This window comes from Oryzias latipes, chromosome 21 (assembly GCF_053564925.1).
Source record: "Oryzias latipes strain Hd-rR chromosome 21, Olatipes_Hd-rR_3.1".
NCBI lineage: Eukaryota > Metazoa > Chordata > Actinopteri > Beloniformes > Adrianichthyidae > Oryzias > Oryzias latipes.
The window spans coordinates 25,607,700-25,623,953 of NC_136257.1; the positions used below are offsets into that span (position 1 = coordinate 25,607,700).

General features: G+C 39.7%; 1 protein-coding gene across 5 annotated transcripts in view; it reads right to left on the minus strand.

Moving 5' to 3' along the window:
• Positions 1–16,254, minus strand: part of LOC101165518 (FERM, ARHGEF and pleckstrin domain-containing protein 1) — a 56,117-nt gene that overhangs the window by 26,702 nt on the left and 13,161 nt on the right. The gene's annotated exons all lie outside the window — the stretch shown is intronic.

Here is a 16,254-nt window from a genome sequence, read left to right on the forward strand (position 1 = left end):
CTTCCCGAAACAAGCCAGCCCACCACTCCACCCTGCCCGTCTTTCCCTACCAGTAGCTTTTTGCCTCACTTTAAGTTGTTTTGCTTCACTGCAGAGGGGAACCCACAGCTGGGGATCAGCTCTTTCCATGTGGCTACAGAGCTGCTGATGGAAACCACAAGAAGGCTGGAGTGGGAAAAAAACCTTCTCAAACACAATTCGATTCCTTAATGAGTGTCAAACCAGCAAGCAAATCCGCATTTCTACACCAAATTCACGTTTTCTCTACAAGAATAGGGTATGCATCAACTCCAGAGAGACAAACAAAGCCTGAGAAGGAAGATGATCACAAGCCAGGCAGAGATGAGTGATGCATGGATGAACGAAGCAGGCCGGCGCTTGATTAAATGCAGCTTTGGCACAGTGGTGACACAACAAGCAAAGCATCAGTGCGGAGGCAGTAAAGAGAGACAGCTGTCACCGTCCTGGACCTTAAAAGTCAGCTTCATTCTGGAGTCACGATTAAACGCATGCACAAATTCACTGCTGGCTTTTTGCTGCACCGAAACCAGTCTTTACAAGAGGAAAAGCATGGTAAGAAGGTGCTGTTGACATTTTTAGACTAAGAATACTTATTTTGAAGCAGTTCATTTCTAATATACTGTAAAAAAAAATAGCATCATAGGGACTTTTATTAAAATATTGTGCCCAAAAAGAGATTTTCCAAATTACTCATTTTAGACAGAAAGATTAAAGCCTTGACAATAGTTTGTGTTATGTTTATGTGTAAGTTATGACAGTTGCTTTTCAGGTGCTGCACAGATTAGAGAAGAACGAATGTTGACAAAATCATGTTTCTCTTTCTGTACAACATGCCATCAGGATCGTCCAACACCAGAGTATTGTATTTGTTTTTTTAGCCGTACACTCAGTCACTCCATGCTTTCACTCTTGTAAGATTTACTTGTGGGTGATAATTTAGACCCTTTAGCATGTAAACCACGTTGTTAAATTTGTTTATTAAACATAACAGATGCTTTCCTAAACTGGCACTTTCCCTTTTCATCACATAATCAAGAAAATTTCAAAATAAAAGCTTATTTAATTATTAATTTGGTCCATATGTGCACATGGTGAAACTAAATTAATTTGCTATCATTTCCTATCCATCTATCCATCCATCCATGGAAAAAATGGTTAGGCATGGGCAGTAATAAAATATAACCAAAATATAATTAACCCCTTAAAGGCAATATTTATTCATCAAAGAAATTAATCTTTTTTTGAGTACTTTATTTACATTTTTTTTAGCTAAGACACTTCTTGCAGTTCATTGTCAATGAAACAATTTCCCTTTTTTTTAAATAAACCACTTCTTTTCTGTTTTTAAACATTTTGTTTGACTTGTTGAAAATACGTTTTAAATGGAAAATTTAAATTTTTAGATCAAATCACGTTAAATGGTAACATTTTGAATCAAAATCAAACAGAGTCCGTGTTTTGACGGTGACACCTAGCCCTATAATTTATTAATCAATTGAATCCTTGCTAAAGTAGGCAAACTAAGGGAACCTATCACAGAGTCTCACAGAGAATCTCAGCTGCTCATGTGATGCAGCCTCTGCAGAAAGGTTACACTCGAGGAAACGTGGTGCTCCCCAGCTGACATTTCTATCATCCTCTGCAAGGCCAAGAAAATGTCAGTGTTCACCATTTTTACGAGCTCCTTCTGACGCGCCCACAGCTCGTTTTCATAGGGCCAGTTCATTCCAGAGTGAGATGACACATCCTGAATCAGCAGTCACAGGTCAGGTGTGCAGGAAAAGCCTGTCTGCCCCAGTTAGGCTTAAAACACGGGCTCTACCAGCGCTTCCACGTCTACGAGCGCCGGGGTCGCCACGGTGACCTCCACATGCAGACAGGAGAAGGCTGACTAAAGATGACAGCTATGTCTGCGTACATGTCTGCTGGGGTTTAAGCTTTATGATAGACAAATAACCCCCTGACCCCCACCTATTGTGCATAGGGTCCTAAAAAGACAAAAAACAACAAAAAAAAACAACGTAAATCTTTGTAAAGGTCAGCTGTAAATTAGCTGTCACTATTGCTCCCCTGCAGGGGTTGTTGGTACGCCCCACTTCATTTACAACAAGCAGTCCCAGGCAGGGCTCACTTTACTGCTGGGGTATGGGGGGTTGGGGTTGAGTGCCATGTATGGCAAACAGACTGCCAGGCTCTCTGGACCCTCAGGCTCCAGATAACAAGGGAATGATAGCTGGCTGAATCACAGTTACAGCAGAGGGGCTGACACTGGCATTTAGAGAAAAGTCACCACAAAAGAAGCCTCTCCTGGTTACATTTGGGTTTTTTTTCTTTTGCATCTGCACCCAGGCGGTTGTGGTGGCACCCACCGCTTCACTTGCACATTGAAGGATAATGAAGCCGTCCCATCCTGGCAGGGGGTGTTCAGATTTGATTTGGTCATACAGAATTGTGTCATTACCAAAGAGAAAAAGGACAAGGGACAGAAATCTTATCTAGGAATTTTGCGGCAGAAAAAGTAAAAAATTAAAGTGACAAGCAGAATTCTACGTATAGCCCCCAGGCGCTACCCTTCGCCACCCCCTTTGGACCCGCTCTCACTGGCTGAGCTACATGCCCCTCCCTCTCCCCCTGCCACCCTGGTCTGAAATATATATGACAAATGTATGAAAAACATTTTTTTTCCTAAATCCAGCTTTTCTGTTTCATCTCTATAGCAACCATTTTATGTTTAGATTGTCTGGGGGTGACGAACAGGTCCATGTCACTGGATCAGCAACAGTACACTTTTTGATGTCCTTGGTAACAGAGGTTTTATGTTCATCATTCCCACATTCCTGATATGTTCATATCAAATGTCCAATAGTTTTGATCAGTCTGAGCCAAAGATTGATCTGTTATAATTTCACAATATCACGGTAGAATATGTCAGAGCAACAGGAGAACTCTCCTTTTGTGAGCTCACAACCCTAACACTGTTCAAAATCTACAAACATTAAAACTAACATCTCTTTCCCAAGTAGCTTCCCAACGATGTTTGAGGAATTAGAAGGTGGCAGATCAAAATGAATAAAAAACGAGTTTAAATTTGTAGCTGGTCCGAAAGGTAATTTTTTGGGGGAGAAAATTCAAAATGGAGGCCCTTTTCCCGACATCAAAGGTCAACAAAACTCTGGCTGTGGTTGCAGACTTAAGCTGGCAGCATGTGTGTGAAATTTTGCCCAAACTATTATTTCCCCACAATATTCGGCAAAAAGTGTGAAAATTGCCAAATTTCACACTTGGCCAGAACATGGCCATCCCATTATAATTTCTTAACTGGGTATCCCAAAACACGTGTTTTGATTTTGTTAGTAGATTTAAAAAAACCTTTTTGAGCCTTTGAGATTTTTGGCCCACTGATTTTATCTCCCGCTGTGATTTCATTTAAAAAAAAAAAAATTATTAAGGGGGGTCATTCACAGGTCATTCACAATGTAAAAAAAATAATTTTTACCACGTACTAGGTATGTGCACACTTTAGTGCGTTCTTGATTATGCAGCGGGAGTCTAATTTTTGCTCAAAGGCGCATTATGAAAAAAAGAATCGTGAAAACAATATGGTTGAAATAAACCTTAAGCTTGAGGAAAACCCCAGTAGCTTGGATGCACTTGAATATTCCTGAGTACACTGAGCTGCTTTTGATACTTTCCTAATCCAGATGTTCGTCATAACGCTGCAGTTTTAAACGCATGCCCCACCTCTACATACAGTGTGTTTGCCCGTGGTGTGCAGGCAGTTCTCTGCAGGGAAACATAGGACAGTGGGGTCAGTGGCAGCTAAAGCTAATCGAGATTCAGGTCATGTGCTGCAGAGGTTTCCAGGATGAATCGGCAGCAGCGGGAAGATGACAGAGACAAAAGGACGAAGGTAAAGCCACAGGTAATCGTCTGGACTTAAATACAGATGTGTGGCAGTTCACAGCCAAGGGCGCACACTCTGAGACTACGGGTTTCGTTTCGGATAAAAGAAGCGGTCAGGTGAGGGAACATGCAAGGATAGTTTGCATGATTTCAGCACAAACTGCTCCTGCTTTCTACACCTTTGTAGTTATAGCCTCTAAATTCCTTTAACTGAAAAAATACTGAAGAAAAAAAGTGTTGATTGTGCTGCCACAGCTGTCAGAGGCATTCTGTCACAGAAGGGCTGCCTCAAGGCTTGAGAGGACAACCATGAAAATACTGTCCCCTGGTTATGGAGCCTTCAAATTCTCCGCCTCCTCCTCTTCCTCCCCGTTTCTTAGCTTGCCTGGCCTCCTAGGAGCTGTGGCTGCAGGAAACATTGATTTTGAATAAAGAATAATTAAGTGTCCTGTTGTGCTGCTGAATATGTAAAGGCGCCGAGCTGTGTTCATTTGCGCAAAGGCCTCCCACTGTTAGTCAGAGAACCATAAATCAGAGAATGGATCCAACAGTTGTGGGTGTAAATCTTTGGAGGAGGAAGGTAAAAGAGCAACAGGGATGAAAACCAAGCTGCATCCGCATAGATTTACCCCCAAAACGCAAACATGCTGGACAAATTAAAAGAACTGCGGTGCTTTAACTGATGCAACACCAATTCCACCACGCCTCATATCACTGCCAAGCGCCATTCAAATAACTAAAGCAGGTGGGAGGGTAAAGCAGCGTGAATGACTACAATTAGTAAATTCCTTCTTTCTCCAGGGCTGTCATTTTTCCCCCCTTCAATTCTGGATTATCGTGTTTTGTTTTGGTTATTTTTGGATTTTCACCATTTCCAGTCACTCAAGATGGAAAAAACAGGAATCAAATATCAGGGGACAAAATGTCTTAAAAAGTTGACACCCCCTCATGACACATTTATATTGTATGATAAAAAAAAAGGAAGGCAAATATCAAATACAAAGATTTACATTTTAGTAGGTTTAAAAAAAACATGAATCGCAGTACCTTAATTAATTGGTATGAAACATAACAATGACATTCTATCAACATATTATGACTTGTTTTTGGTAAACCCTAAATAGAACTAATTTTACTTGGGGGGAAAAAGTAAATTCTGTTTTTGGCTTTTAGGATGCGTTTACTAAAAACAAGCCATTCTGTCTCACTTAGATGCAACCATTTGGGTCTTCTATCAAGCAGATTAAGGACAAATATAATTGGTACAATTTCTACAGTGAAAAGCAAAAACTAAAAACTCTACAGAGATCCACCATGTGTCACTTCACCAGCTTTATTGTTCTGTGTTTGTTCAAGGTCATTATCAACCATCAATGTACTGAGACAAAACGAGGTCTCAATCAATAGGTTAATTGAGAAACTAACAAAGTGGAAAAGGGAGAGACGAGGTCAGGCTGGGAGTCTCAAAAAAAAAAAGAAAGAAGTCTAAGAAGCACTTCTATGACGCTGCACGACTTATTTGAGAACATCAGATACTGCAAAATCAGCTGCACCAGCCATAAAGTATGTTTTAATCAACATATAACTGAATATGATTGATTTGTATCCTTTCTAAAATGTATTTAGCATATTTGACTTTCATACCTATTTATAAATGTATATGCTCATGTTTTTATTTACACGTTTCTTTTTCAGGTGTGTGTTTTGAGTGGGCAGCACCATCTTTTATCCAAATCTGCATTTATTGAGTCAGACAGACCTGCAGCAGCCAGACAAAACCAGACAAATACAGCCTGATAGTTGCAGAAAAAAAAAAAAAACAACAACTAATGTTGAAACTCAAACATTAATACATTTCCCAAATGTTTATTGCAATATTTGTGTTAACATATAACTAAATATTATTATTGAAAAATAAGCAAAAATGGAAAAATTGTGAAATGATAGTCAACTGAATGCTTCAACAGGAAGGACATATTTTTTAATAATACATATTTTTTGTAAATCAGCTCAAAAACGTCATGGTGTTTCTATCATTTCATTTATTTTCAATAAATCAGTTGAAAAAACATCCAAAATCCCACCAGTTCTTTGAGGGGCTGTATTACAAAACTATTGAGCAAGTTCTTCTAAAACTGAAGGATGTATAGACAATATGATGTCTGATTAGCTTGCTTGTGAAATAACATACATTTGGAGCTTGCCAGATCAATCTTGCCCTTCAGGGCGGATGTGAGAATCTCACATGAATCAACAAAGATGCTTGTTTGCTTTTTCATATCCTATTTCAAATGTTATGCACATCTCTGCATTGCTTCATCTGGTTTGTAACTGACATTTCTGAAAGACCAAACCTGCACAGGCCACTTAGGAAAACCAAAGAGAAAAACAAAATCAAATTATTTTGAGATAACCTCAGCAGGATCACCACCTATTGATTTAGCAATCAGTAGTTTTGGTGGAAACCCGCCAGATGAGCCATGTCTGCTCCACCAAAACAATAATATCAATAAGTCATTGGATACTACACAGATGACACAGGTTTTTGTTGAAATATTGTGATTTTCAGTGCATTAAATCCTTCAGAGCGAGTGTTCAAACCTGGCAGCAGAGACACTGATCTGCATAATCACTGCCATTCTTACTTTTACGCATCGCTTTGGTTGAAGAGATCAAGAGAAAGCAGGAAAAAAAACATCAAGGATTTAGTGCACAATGTCATTAAAACATTGTACCTTTAAGCCTCGTTAAGAACACAGTTAATCTGCAGCTGTTGGCGCGCCGAAATTAATTCCAAACTCATTAATAGTTTAAAGTCATTCCATTGCAAAGAAGGCAACAGCCGAAAGCTGGGGAATTTTAAAGAGGAAGAAGCGGAAATCCGGTGTTTCCTGTAGTAAGGTTCTGGTTCTGGTTCTAATTTGGACAATATATTTCTAATTCTATTAGATCTGTTCATGTAAGTTTTTTTTAGCAAATCCTGTCAACAAATGCAAAAACAAAGATCACAATGACTAAAAAAGCAACACAAAATATACAAACACATCTTGGAATATTTTGGAAATTTAAAAAAATGTCCAGAAACCAAAATGTAAAAAAAAATAAAAATCCAGAAATCAAAGGAAACGTTAAAAATAAAACAAAATAAGGAACCAGTATTATGGGTCATCACTGAGATGATGACGTTTGAGTTTTGAAATATTGGGAAAGCAACAGTTGATTAAGCAATCACTAAACTTTCCAGTGGCTGAGCTCAGAGGCTTAAAGAAACATCTATTACGACAAAAAACATGCAGTGTTTAGCCAAAATCAAGAAACCTATGTCGGTCTCTAGGTTAGTCTCTGCAAAGCAGCAGGAGTTCATTAGGAGTTGTGGGCGGGACTGTTGGCGCAAAGAAAGCCCACCCCTCGTTTGTGTTTACATGCTCTCCCGCTGATGACGAGCGGGAGAGCATTTGATGACGAGCAGTATTGGAGCAATCTAGCCGTACAGTTTTGAGCTCCGATAAGCAAAACTAACGCATGCATGGATCCATTTGTCTACAAGTGAATGCATCAGGATCAGGGTCTGTGGACGTAGTTTTAGAAAAGCTGGACAAAAAAAAAATATATTTTATAAATGTAGATAGGCTTGATCTCAGAGAGCTGTCGTTCTTGCTTTTGAACTAACCCTTGCACCTGTAGCTTTGCATTGGCCAAGCACACCTGATCCAGGATAATCAGCAGCAGGTAGGGCAGGACGATCTGGAGAAAAACCAACAGGACACTGACCCTAAAGGTCTGGAGTTGGACATCTTGGAGCTGGAAGACTTGCTGCTCCGTATTTTCTGCTGCTTAACCCTAAATCGGGCATGATGCAGACTTAATACAGCTCCTGACATCACACAGAGTTTTACCAACATCAGGGAACCAGCTGCACCCTGCAGCGTGCCATCCACACTCCTGTGATCAGAGAGACTTCAGTAAGGAAGACCAAACTGTGGGAGGTTTTCCAAGAGCAGGCAGGTTTTTTGTGTTTTTGCTGCTGCGCAGGTGCATGCTCCTTCCTTGGACCATAATCTCCCACAGTAATAAATAATGACAGCTGCACATGCTGCTTTACCAGTGACGCCAATCAATGGGCCTTCTTGAGATTAGCCTTAAACTGCTTAGGCCTTAGTGCAGCAAATCCAGAGGCCCTCTGTCCTCTGATGTAGTCATCATGACTGTTGCGATGTAAAAACTCACTGCTGGTGGTGCTGGAGGAAAGAACGTTAAGATTTCTTCAGGGACGTATGGTAGCAAATTTGAACTATTATGTGGAGGCTTATTCAAAAGCATGGGGAATATTTTCTAATGTTTTCACAGCAGAGGATTTTGCTTTTTGGACTGTGCTGAAATGAAAACCCTAAAACTCAGTAAGACAACATCAAAGTCGTTTTAGGGATTTTGTAAAAAGAATTCCCAAAACGTTACGTTCTGCAGAAATTATTTGCAGATATATCTTCATTGAGAAGGTCTTTGCACACAATTTCAGCCAGTTTTAAGGCAGCACGAAGCCACCTTTGCATGGTGAGAGCCTTAACACCACCCCACCTTAGGAGCTTTGACAGATGTCCTTAGGTAAAGTCTCACATTTGATGTTGTCGGTGGAGAGATTCTGGGTCAAACACGAGCCAGATAAAAAATGCAGGAGCAAATACAGCCTCAGGGTGTAGCCTTAGACAGCTGCCATTGTGTGCCTGCATGACTCCAATTTCTTCTGGAATTTAGACCAAATACAACAGAAAGTCCATTCCTCTTTAGCGCCAAAGAAAAAGACAAGCAACTGTGTTGTTTCTCTAATCTGGTCAAGCAAAAACAATCTAAGGTCAGAAAAAAATCATTATAAGATTTAATAGCTCTCCTTTTTTCCACACTAAATGAAGGCGTTTGAATAATTCTGTGTACAAAATGTTCCTCATCCAGAAGCATGACTTCCATTTATTTTTCCTGAAAGAATCATTTTAATGCTGTTACCATAATCAGGATGTTTGCAAGTTAAAGAGGGTGAAGCAGGCGTAATGAGCATGCCCCAATTCAATATAGCGTGACTTGAAGTGACTAGCGCTCCGTCTTTATACGCACTCAGAGCTGGTTCTGGAAATGGACACACTGGGTTCAAGCACTCTAAATGCTCTCCAGTGTTGTCAGAGAGAGAAGGGGCCACTCTGACTAATTTAGCAATTCATAAACAATGGATGAGAGGCTAGCATGAGTGTTTCTGAGAAGACTTAAAACGTCTCCAAGTGCCTAAAATCCCACTCTTGTGAACATCTGTTGGCAGGACTGGGTTCCCAAAAGTATTGGAATTTGATATTCAGAAATAAGTCCAAAATTCTTATCCCTTTGGTTTTGATTTTCTTAAAATAAGCTAAACAATCTGACAATACCAAGAATTCTTATTTTAAGAAAAAATTATAGTCACTAAGATTATTTTGCTATTGAAAAACGTTCTTGATAAGATAAACTTTCTTGCAAGACAGAAGATTTTCTTAAAACAACGGCCTCTTTACTTTAAGATTCAGTATTTGCACTGAAGCAGCTTTTTGAATTCATCTTTCTTAAAGTAGTTTGGGTTTTTTAATGCAAAAAGAAGTTAGTTTGCATGACACAAATTTATAGTTTCACTCATAAATGTTCAAATTACTAAAATAAATGTTGTATTTAATTGGAGTTTGAAAGATAAATAGATGTTTAATGATTTTGTGAATGTAGTGTTTTGGCAGTGACACACAGCCCCATCCAATGCCATCAGAAAATCCCTTTGCTATTTCAGGAGAAGGTTTCTGTTCAGACAAGGCTAAAAAGATAAGTACATAACTTTAGAAATGCTACCAAATCTGATCAACAAGGCCAAAAAAGTGAGATCATAGATCAGCTTGGAGATAAGGATCTAATAGCCAGTCATGATGATCATTCTTCACATAGACTAGGATGGTTCCTTGGATTCAGTTCACATTAATGTATAATTGCCAAAGGTCCCATGGCAACCTTCATTTCACTTTATTAATTTACAACCTGCAGATATTACACAGTTACAACTGCTTACTTCGAGTAGTACTGTTTAACATGAGCAATGGCAGAAAGTCCTGTTAGGACTAATTTTTTGGTAAACCCCTTCACCTCCTCACTACACCACGCTTACTAATAAAATATCTTTAGAATTTGCACTTCTTCAGTGCCAATTCAGGCTGGTTTTATTTCTCATAAACGCACCGTGCTTACATCACTTATTCATTTTCCTCTCACACTGTCCATATTCCCACTATAGCTGAACCACACCAAGGTTCACTGAAACCCTTGTACTTAAAGACCCACTCCAATAAAATAAATTGTGTTTTTTTGTTTAATATGTTTGTGAGACATTTCTCTGATGATGAAAACATATATTAAGAAAATAAAGCTTAAAATAGTATTTTAAGGTATTTCTGTGTTCCATTTGTTGTAAATCAAGAGCAGAAGAAAATTTGCCGAATGAAAAAGATTGTACTTTTTACGTAGAAAACACGCTGATCGGAATGGGACTCTAAACTCAACACCCAGGTTCAGATGAGATTTCACATCTACTCAACAAAATGGAGAAAACAAACTGAACTCGCTTCTGATTTGCCAACAGTCCACCACACAATAGAAACGGTCTACAGTAAAACAGAGCATGTAGTGAAATTGATGTCACAGTGTTCTCGGCTTGAAAAAACAGATTTAGCCAAAGATTGAAATTATTCGGTTAAAGCAAAGGAAAATAGGAAGTTGGAATCTTTTAAATGTCAGAGAATACTGAGCATCAACAGGAGCAGTAACTGCCAGCACTAGTGGTATAATTTAAACACGTTTATATTTAGCTGCAATGGAGTCACACAGTCATTCAACTATTTATTAAACACATAGATCCACATTACACTAAATGCCATCCTGCTGTCTCTTGGTTTAAAAGAGGTTAACTAAGCCTATGACTGAACACTCACTCTGTAATGGCTTAAAATGAAATAACAGACGAGTGACATTAAACCCACAAGACCTGAGTTTCCAGCATAAACACAAAAACAAGATTTAATCTTTAGATCTATAAATCAAAAACTGACTCCATTCAAGTCAAGGATTAAAAGAAAAAGGTCTACCAGAGAAAAAACTGCTTTTTCAAACCATACTGCAACAATTCTTTAAAACATCAAACTGAGCAGCAGTTCATCAATAAAAGACAGCGTTAAGCAATAGTGAGTAACCCCCCACTCTACCCCTTTTGTGCTCTTGTAGCTGCCAAGGACACAAACATAAAGAAATCATTGTGACTTCGACAACTGTCAGCGTGTAGCTGGTCCACAGACTCTGGTAATAACACCCACTCTGAAGCTGTCATCTGCTGTGGCTGAAACAAATGGGAATGTCTTGGAAATCCAACTTCCCTTGACATAAATCCAGTTGTAATGAATGAAGTATAAAGGATGTCTGACATGCCTTTTCGGCCTGCAACCACTCTTCCAAAAAATAAAAAAAGTCCTTAAAATCCTGTAAAAATGTAAACACAAACTGAATAATTTAGTAAAACTACCGTAATTTTAGCTTAAGGGAAAACAGTTGACATATTTATTGGCTAGGAGTCACACATTTCATCACCTTACTAGAAAACAATTAGCACATTTGGAATTAGACTGGAGCAACACCTGCTGAAAAGTTGGGACAGGGGGATGTGTGTCTTCTCCTCTTTCACTAGTGGCCCATATGGATTTAGAGAACTAGCACACCAGCTGGAGAATTTGGAGAAAAAAACTGCTCTCCAGTCGTGTCTGACAAAGGATGCAAGCAGCAGTGCCACAACAAAAATTGACTTTCTAATGGAAGCAATACATTCCCCAAAGAAGATGTTATCTGGTTGGGAAATGATATTATTGTAACATCAGTATATTTCCATTGGTACTGATGTTTCCTCACTGGATACTCAAACTGCACATTCAGTATGCAGTCATGCAACATCCATCGGATGAGTTTCTCTTCTTCGCCCTGAGGCACTTTACAGCACCAGCAGAGCATGGCTTCTTCTCTGCTTGACAAAGCTTTAACCTGCATTCGGAGAAGACACAATAAACTCTGCTCTTGGACTGATTTCAAAGCGGATGATCATCCTTCGATGAATTTGCAAGACACACCTGCGCTCCTCTTAAGTTGTAGCAGCTCCTCTTTACCACGCCCCCAAGGGCCCAGTCAATCCAAAAACCTGCAGCACCTGTACAGGTCACCCCCCTGTGCATGTGATTAAGTCCTAAGAAAGCTTAGCAAATTGGGATGAAGCTTTTGCTGCAATACTCAGCTTCAGATGTATAACCAACTAAAAGATTGTTTTTTTTCTAATCTGAGCCATGACTCCCAGAGGGGCAAAGTCTGCTCCTGACTGGGAACGGTGGACGTGAATAGCTGGTACAAAAACTATTGGTGTGTGAGGTGAAATTACAAGTATGTAGGGGTATCAGACTAGTTTCAGACTTAATGAAATGTTGTCATGAAATATGCACGTAGGTTCATTTTGAAGTTTTTTAGCTGGCTCCCAGTTGAATCTGGATTCAAGTTCATACCTGTTAACCTATAAGGCTTTAAATAGTATGACTCCATTCTAAATTAAAGATGTTATAGGGCCTAACCAGAAGGGATGCCCAGGTTAGCTTAGTCGGTTTACTTTAGTTTATCAATCAGCTTTTGCATTTTGTGACGGATTTCATGTTCTTATTCAATTACCGGTGTGAAGCCCATTGAGATGACTATTGTTGTAATATTGGGCTATATAAATAAAATTGAATTGAATTGATTTAGCATTATATCAAGTCTTATTGGGGCTGTAGTTGCTGCTCCAAGACAAATGGAACATTCTACTTGGTTACACTCTCTCAGCTTTTGTTAACAGTTTCTGTATTATTAATGACAGTCAGGGGTACACTGATATCAAAGGAGCACTGTTTCCATGTGCACCCATATGTGCACCTGAGGTTACTGATTTGACATCAGTTCTGGAGACTCTGAATTCAATTACTGCCCAGGTCCAGCAGAGAAGAGTTCAGCATTTCCAACAAGCAGAGCTTCAGACAAACACAGAACCGTGTCCAAGGGCAATAATTTATACCTTCATTTCCTATCAAACATGGAAGGAAATGACTGCTTATCTTGTGAGAACACTTCAGAAGAGCAGAGCAGCGAAGGTGAAGCCTTTAAGACAGGGTCAGATAAAGATAACCCTGTGTTAATTACCCCTCTGAATTTCAATAAGAAATTCATTATTCATGGAAGAGGGGTAGTTGTGCTTAGAAGCAGAAGAAACCCAGCTCCCAAGAGCTTTACGCGGGACCAGATGGATAACTCTACTCAGGATCAGACTGCAAACATAGTGTGAGGTCTACCTGCTTTACTAAGACATGGCCAGTAGGATAGGTTTATAGGTTGAGTGAGGTCCTTAACAGCCAATAGTATTTTGTTCACAGAGGTGAGCCATCTTCATTAAGGGACTAAATACAAGACATCCGAGGTCAACTCTGATTTTAAACAATGACCACAAGACAATGCTGGGAGGTAGAATCGGCTAAACTGCTGTCTGCACCACGTACGAGCATCTTCTATAGAGAGACATCCATCTTTGTTACCATAGGAACAAGGCTTATTATAGAAGCATCAGTTTCCCCAAAGTACCTGTGCACAGTATAGAAAGCAGTGCAAGGATAATGGTGGGGATACGCTGGGAGTATCTGTGACAGTATCCATCAGTGGCTCGGTGCTGCTTCAGTGTTTTGAGAGGAAAGACTGTGAAAAATGCCACGGAAGGGAATCACACCAACATAGCTGAGCAGAGGCAGATGCCTGCGCAAAAAATAGAAACTGAACATGATGGAAATATGCACAATCTCTGCAATCTTTCAAATGTAAATCATGCTGAAGAAGAAGCGTGGGTCTTCTTCATAACATCTGGAATATTCAGATAAGCCTTTTTTTCAGTATTACCAATAACACTGACTTCTCTTTAATGCTATATCAACACCGACTTTGAGCGACCACTTTTAACAAAAAGTCTATAAACGCCTGTAAACCGGTGTTTCAGGCTTCCGCGTTCAAAAATCTTATGTTTACAGTTTTTTAAGTCCATTTTTGGGCTTGTGTACAAACCGGGCATTTACTGAACGCATGCTGAAAGTTCAACCAGTTAAACTTTCAACTGTTTTAACGTCAAACAGCTGAACTTTGGTCAATCTGGGACTCAGATTTGGTAGTGAAGTATGGGTGCCGTCGTTTTCCCCCCCAAATTTATTGAAAATACTGCTAGTATACATTAGTAGAGCAAATGTGTATACAATGTAAACAGTGACAATAACAAACAGCCAGTCGGGTTAGCTACATAAATACATGCAGAGATTCACACATATCAATAGCTTTGATCGTCTTTCTGCTAGTAGGGAAAAATGATGTTGATTTTTTCTAAAAACTTACATCTTTAAAGTCTCCCTCCCATTAAAATCATATTTTTGCGTTTTTCTTATGAAAGAAAACAGATTTAATAAGAAATCTTTTCATTTTTGCATTTTTGAGTATTTCTCTTATAAATCGCTGTCGATCAAACCGTCGGAAAGTCAGCAACTCCCTGACCTGCCTCGGTCAGCGTGCACAAGCACTGGTGCAGGGGATAAGGAGCTGGCATCTTCCCGTCGAAAAAGTAATAACTTTTCATTTTTGCGTGACTTTTTAAAGTTATAAAACCGATGTTATGTATTTTCCGAGCGCTGCCAGCTACGCACCAACAAAGATGCCCGGCGGCTATTGATGACAACATCAAGTGATAGTAAGTCCAGATTTGTAGATGCTATTTTTCCATAACTCTCCGCTTGGAAGGCCAAATGTAGGGGTAGGAAGAAGCTGTTTGGGTAGGGGAAGAATTCGGATACGACCCAAATCTTTCATATTTTGGAATGGTGCTGTGAAAGAAAAAGCCTGGAGCAAGATTTGTGAGTTTTGCACCGCTTCCAAATGAAGGTGGCGGACGAGAAGAACACCGTATGATAAAAGTGCGTGCAGAAACCCATGTACAGCATGTTCTTGAATGTGCCAGACTACATTTACTATACATTTACACATGCCCGGTATGAGTACCATATACCTTTAAAACACCCAACCGTCAATTTGCCATCATGGCAGCCAGTTTACCATCAGTACATCACAGATTCACATTACACAAAAGCCTGGTCCTATTTGATTAAAAAATACACAACCGTAGTTTATCTTTCCTTCTATGCACCCCTGACATGTTGGTATTCTTAGCCATCGGTTACCAGATAATTCCCACTGATGCTCTCCTCCTGTGGCCCTCATCCTTCATGACCCAATTGCATTTCAGGACACGAGGGAGGAAGATGGCTGTCCATGGGAAAATAACCTCTCTACATCTCACCACAGGATTTCAATTTCATTCCATGAGAGGATGACAAGCAACAGTTCAAAGGTCATGTGAGGAATCTATGGGAATGTTTTCCATTAGTCAAACCTAGAACAATGTAGGTCTTGTGGGTGGTATGAAGACATTACTGCTTTAGATTGTAACCAGCTCCAGTGGGGAATAAACAAGTGGGCTTTACCTCGTGTCTCATTTTTGAGCCGTCAAAGAGCATCTGTCAACCTGAAATTCCCAACACACCAAAATCAAACAACATTTTTTAAAGAAAACTGGGTCAATCAGCATGAAATGAACATGAGCAGCATCGAGACTTTCCAGTGAGTCGTTTAAGTCCAAGGATTTGAATACAAAAAAGCTTTCTCTTGCATCACATCATTCAGAGGGCTTTGTCCTCTGATGTGCAGCGACACATCCCCATGCTGGTGCAGCAGAGTCAGATTAATGCCCTGCATGGGCAACCCCCCCACCCCCCACCCCACCTTTCCCTCCACTCCTCCCAAGCAGATATCAGTGGAAGACAGAACTCTGCAGCACAGCAACAAGCTCAGACGCTCCTCATCCATGTCTCTGTGTATCCATGGCAACCAACGTAGACCAGCATTACATTTACCCTTTTTAATAAGAAATCCCGTGGAGCTGAAACTCATAGTAATGCTTTGTATGTCCACTCAGGGGAAAAAATGATCTGAGTTTTCACCTCAGATTGACTGATTGCATTTTGCAGCCAAAAGGTTTCTGCAGCCGTGCAAACGAGGTCCTTCAGAAAAGTGAGGCTAAACAATGAAAACAACATTTATGTACCATAAGAATGTAACTGGGTGCATTTATTTTAGAGAAAGGAATTCACCAATACCAAAAGAATTAACTAATGTATAATATTACATCAGTAT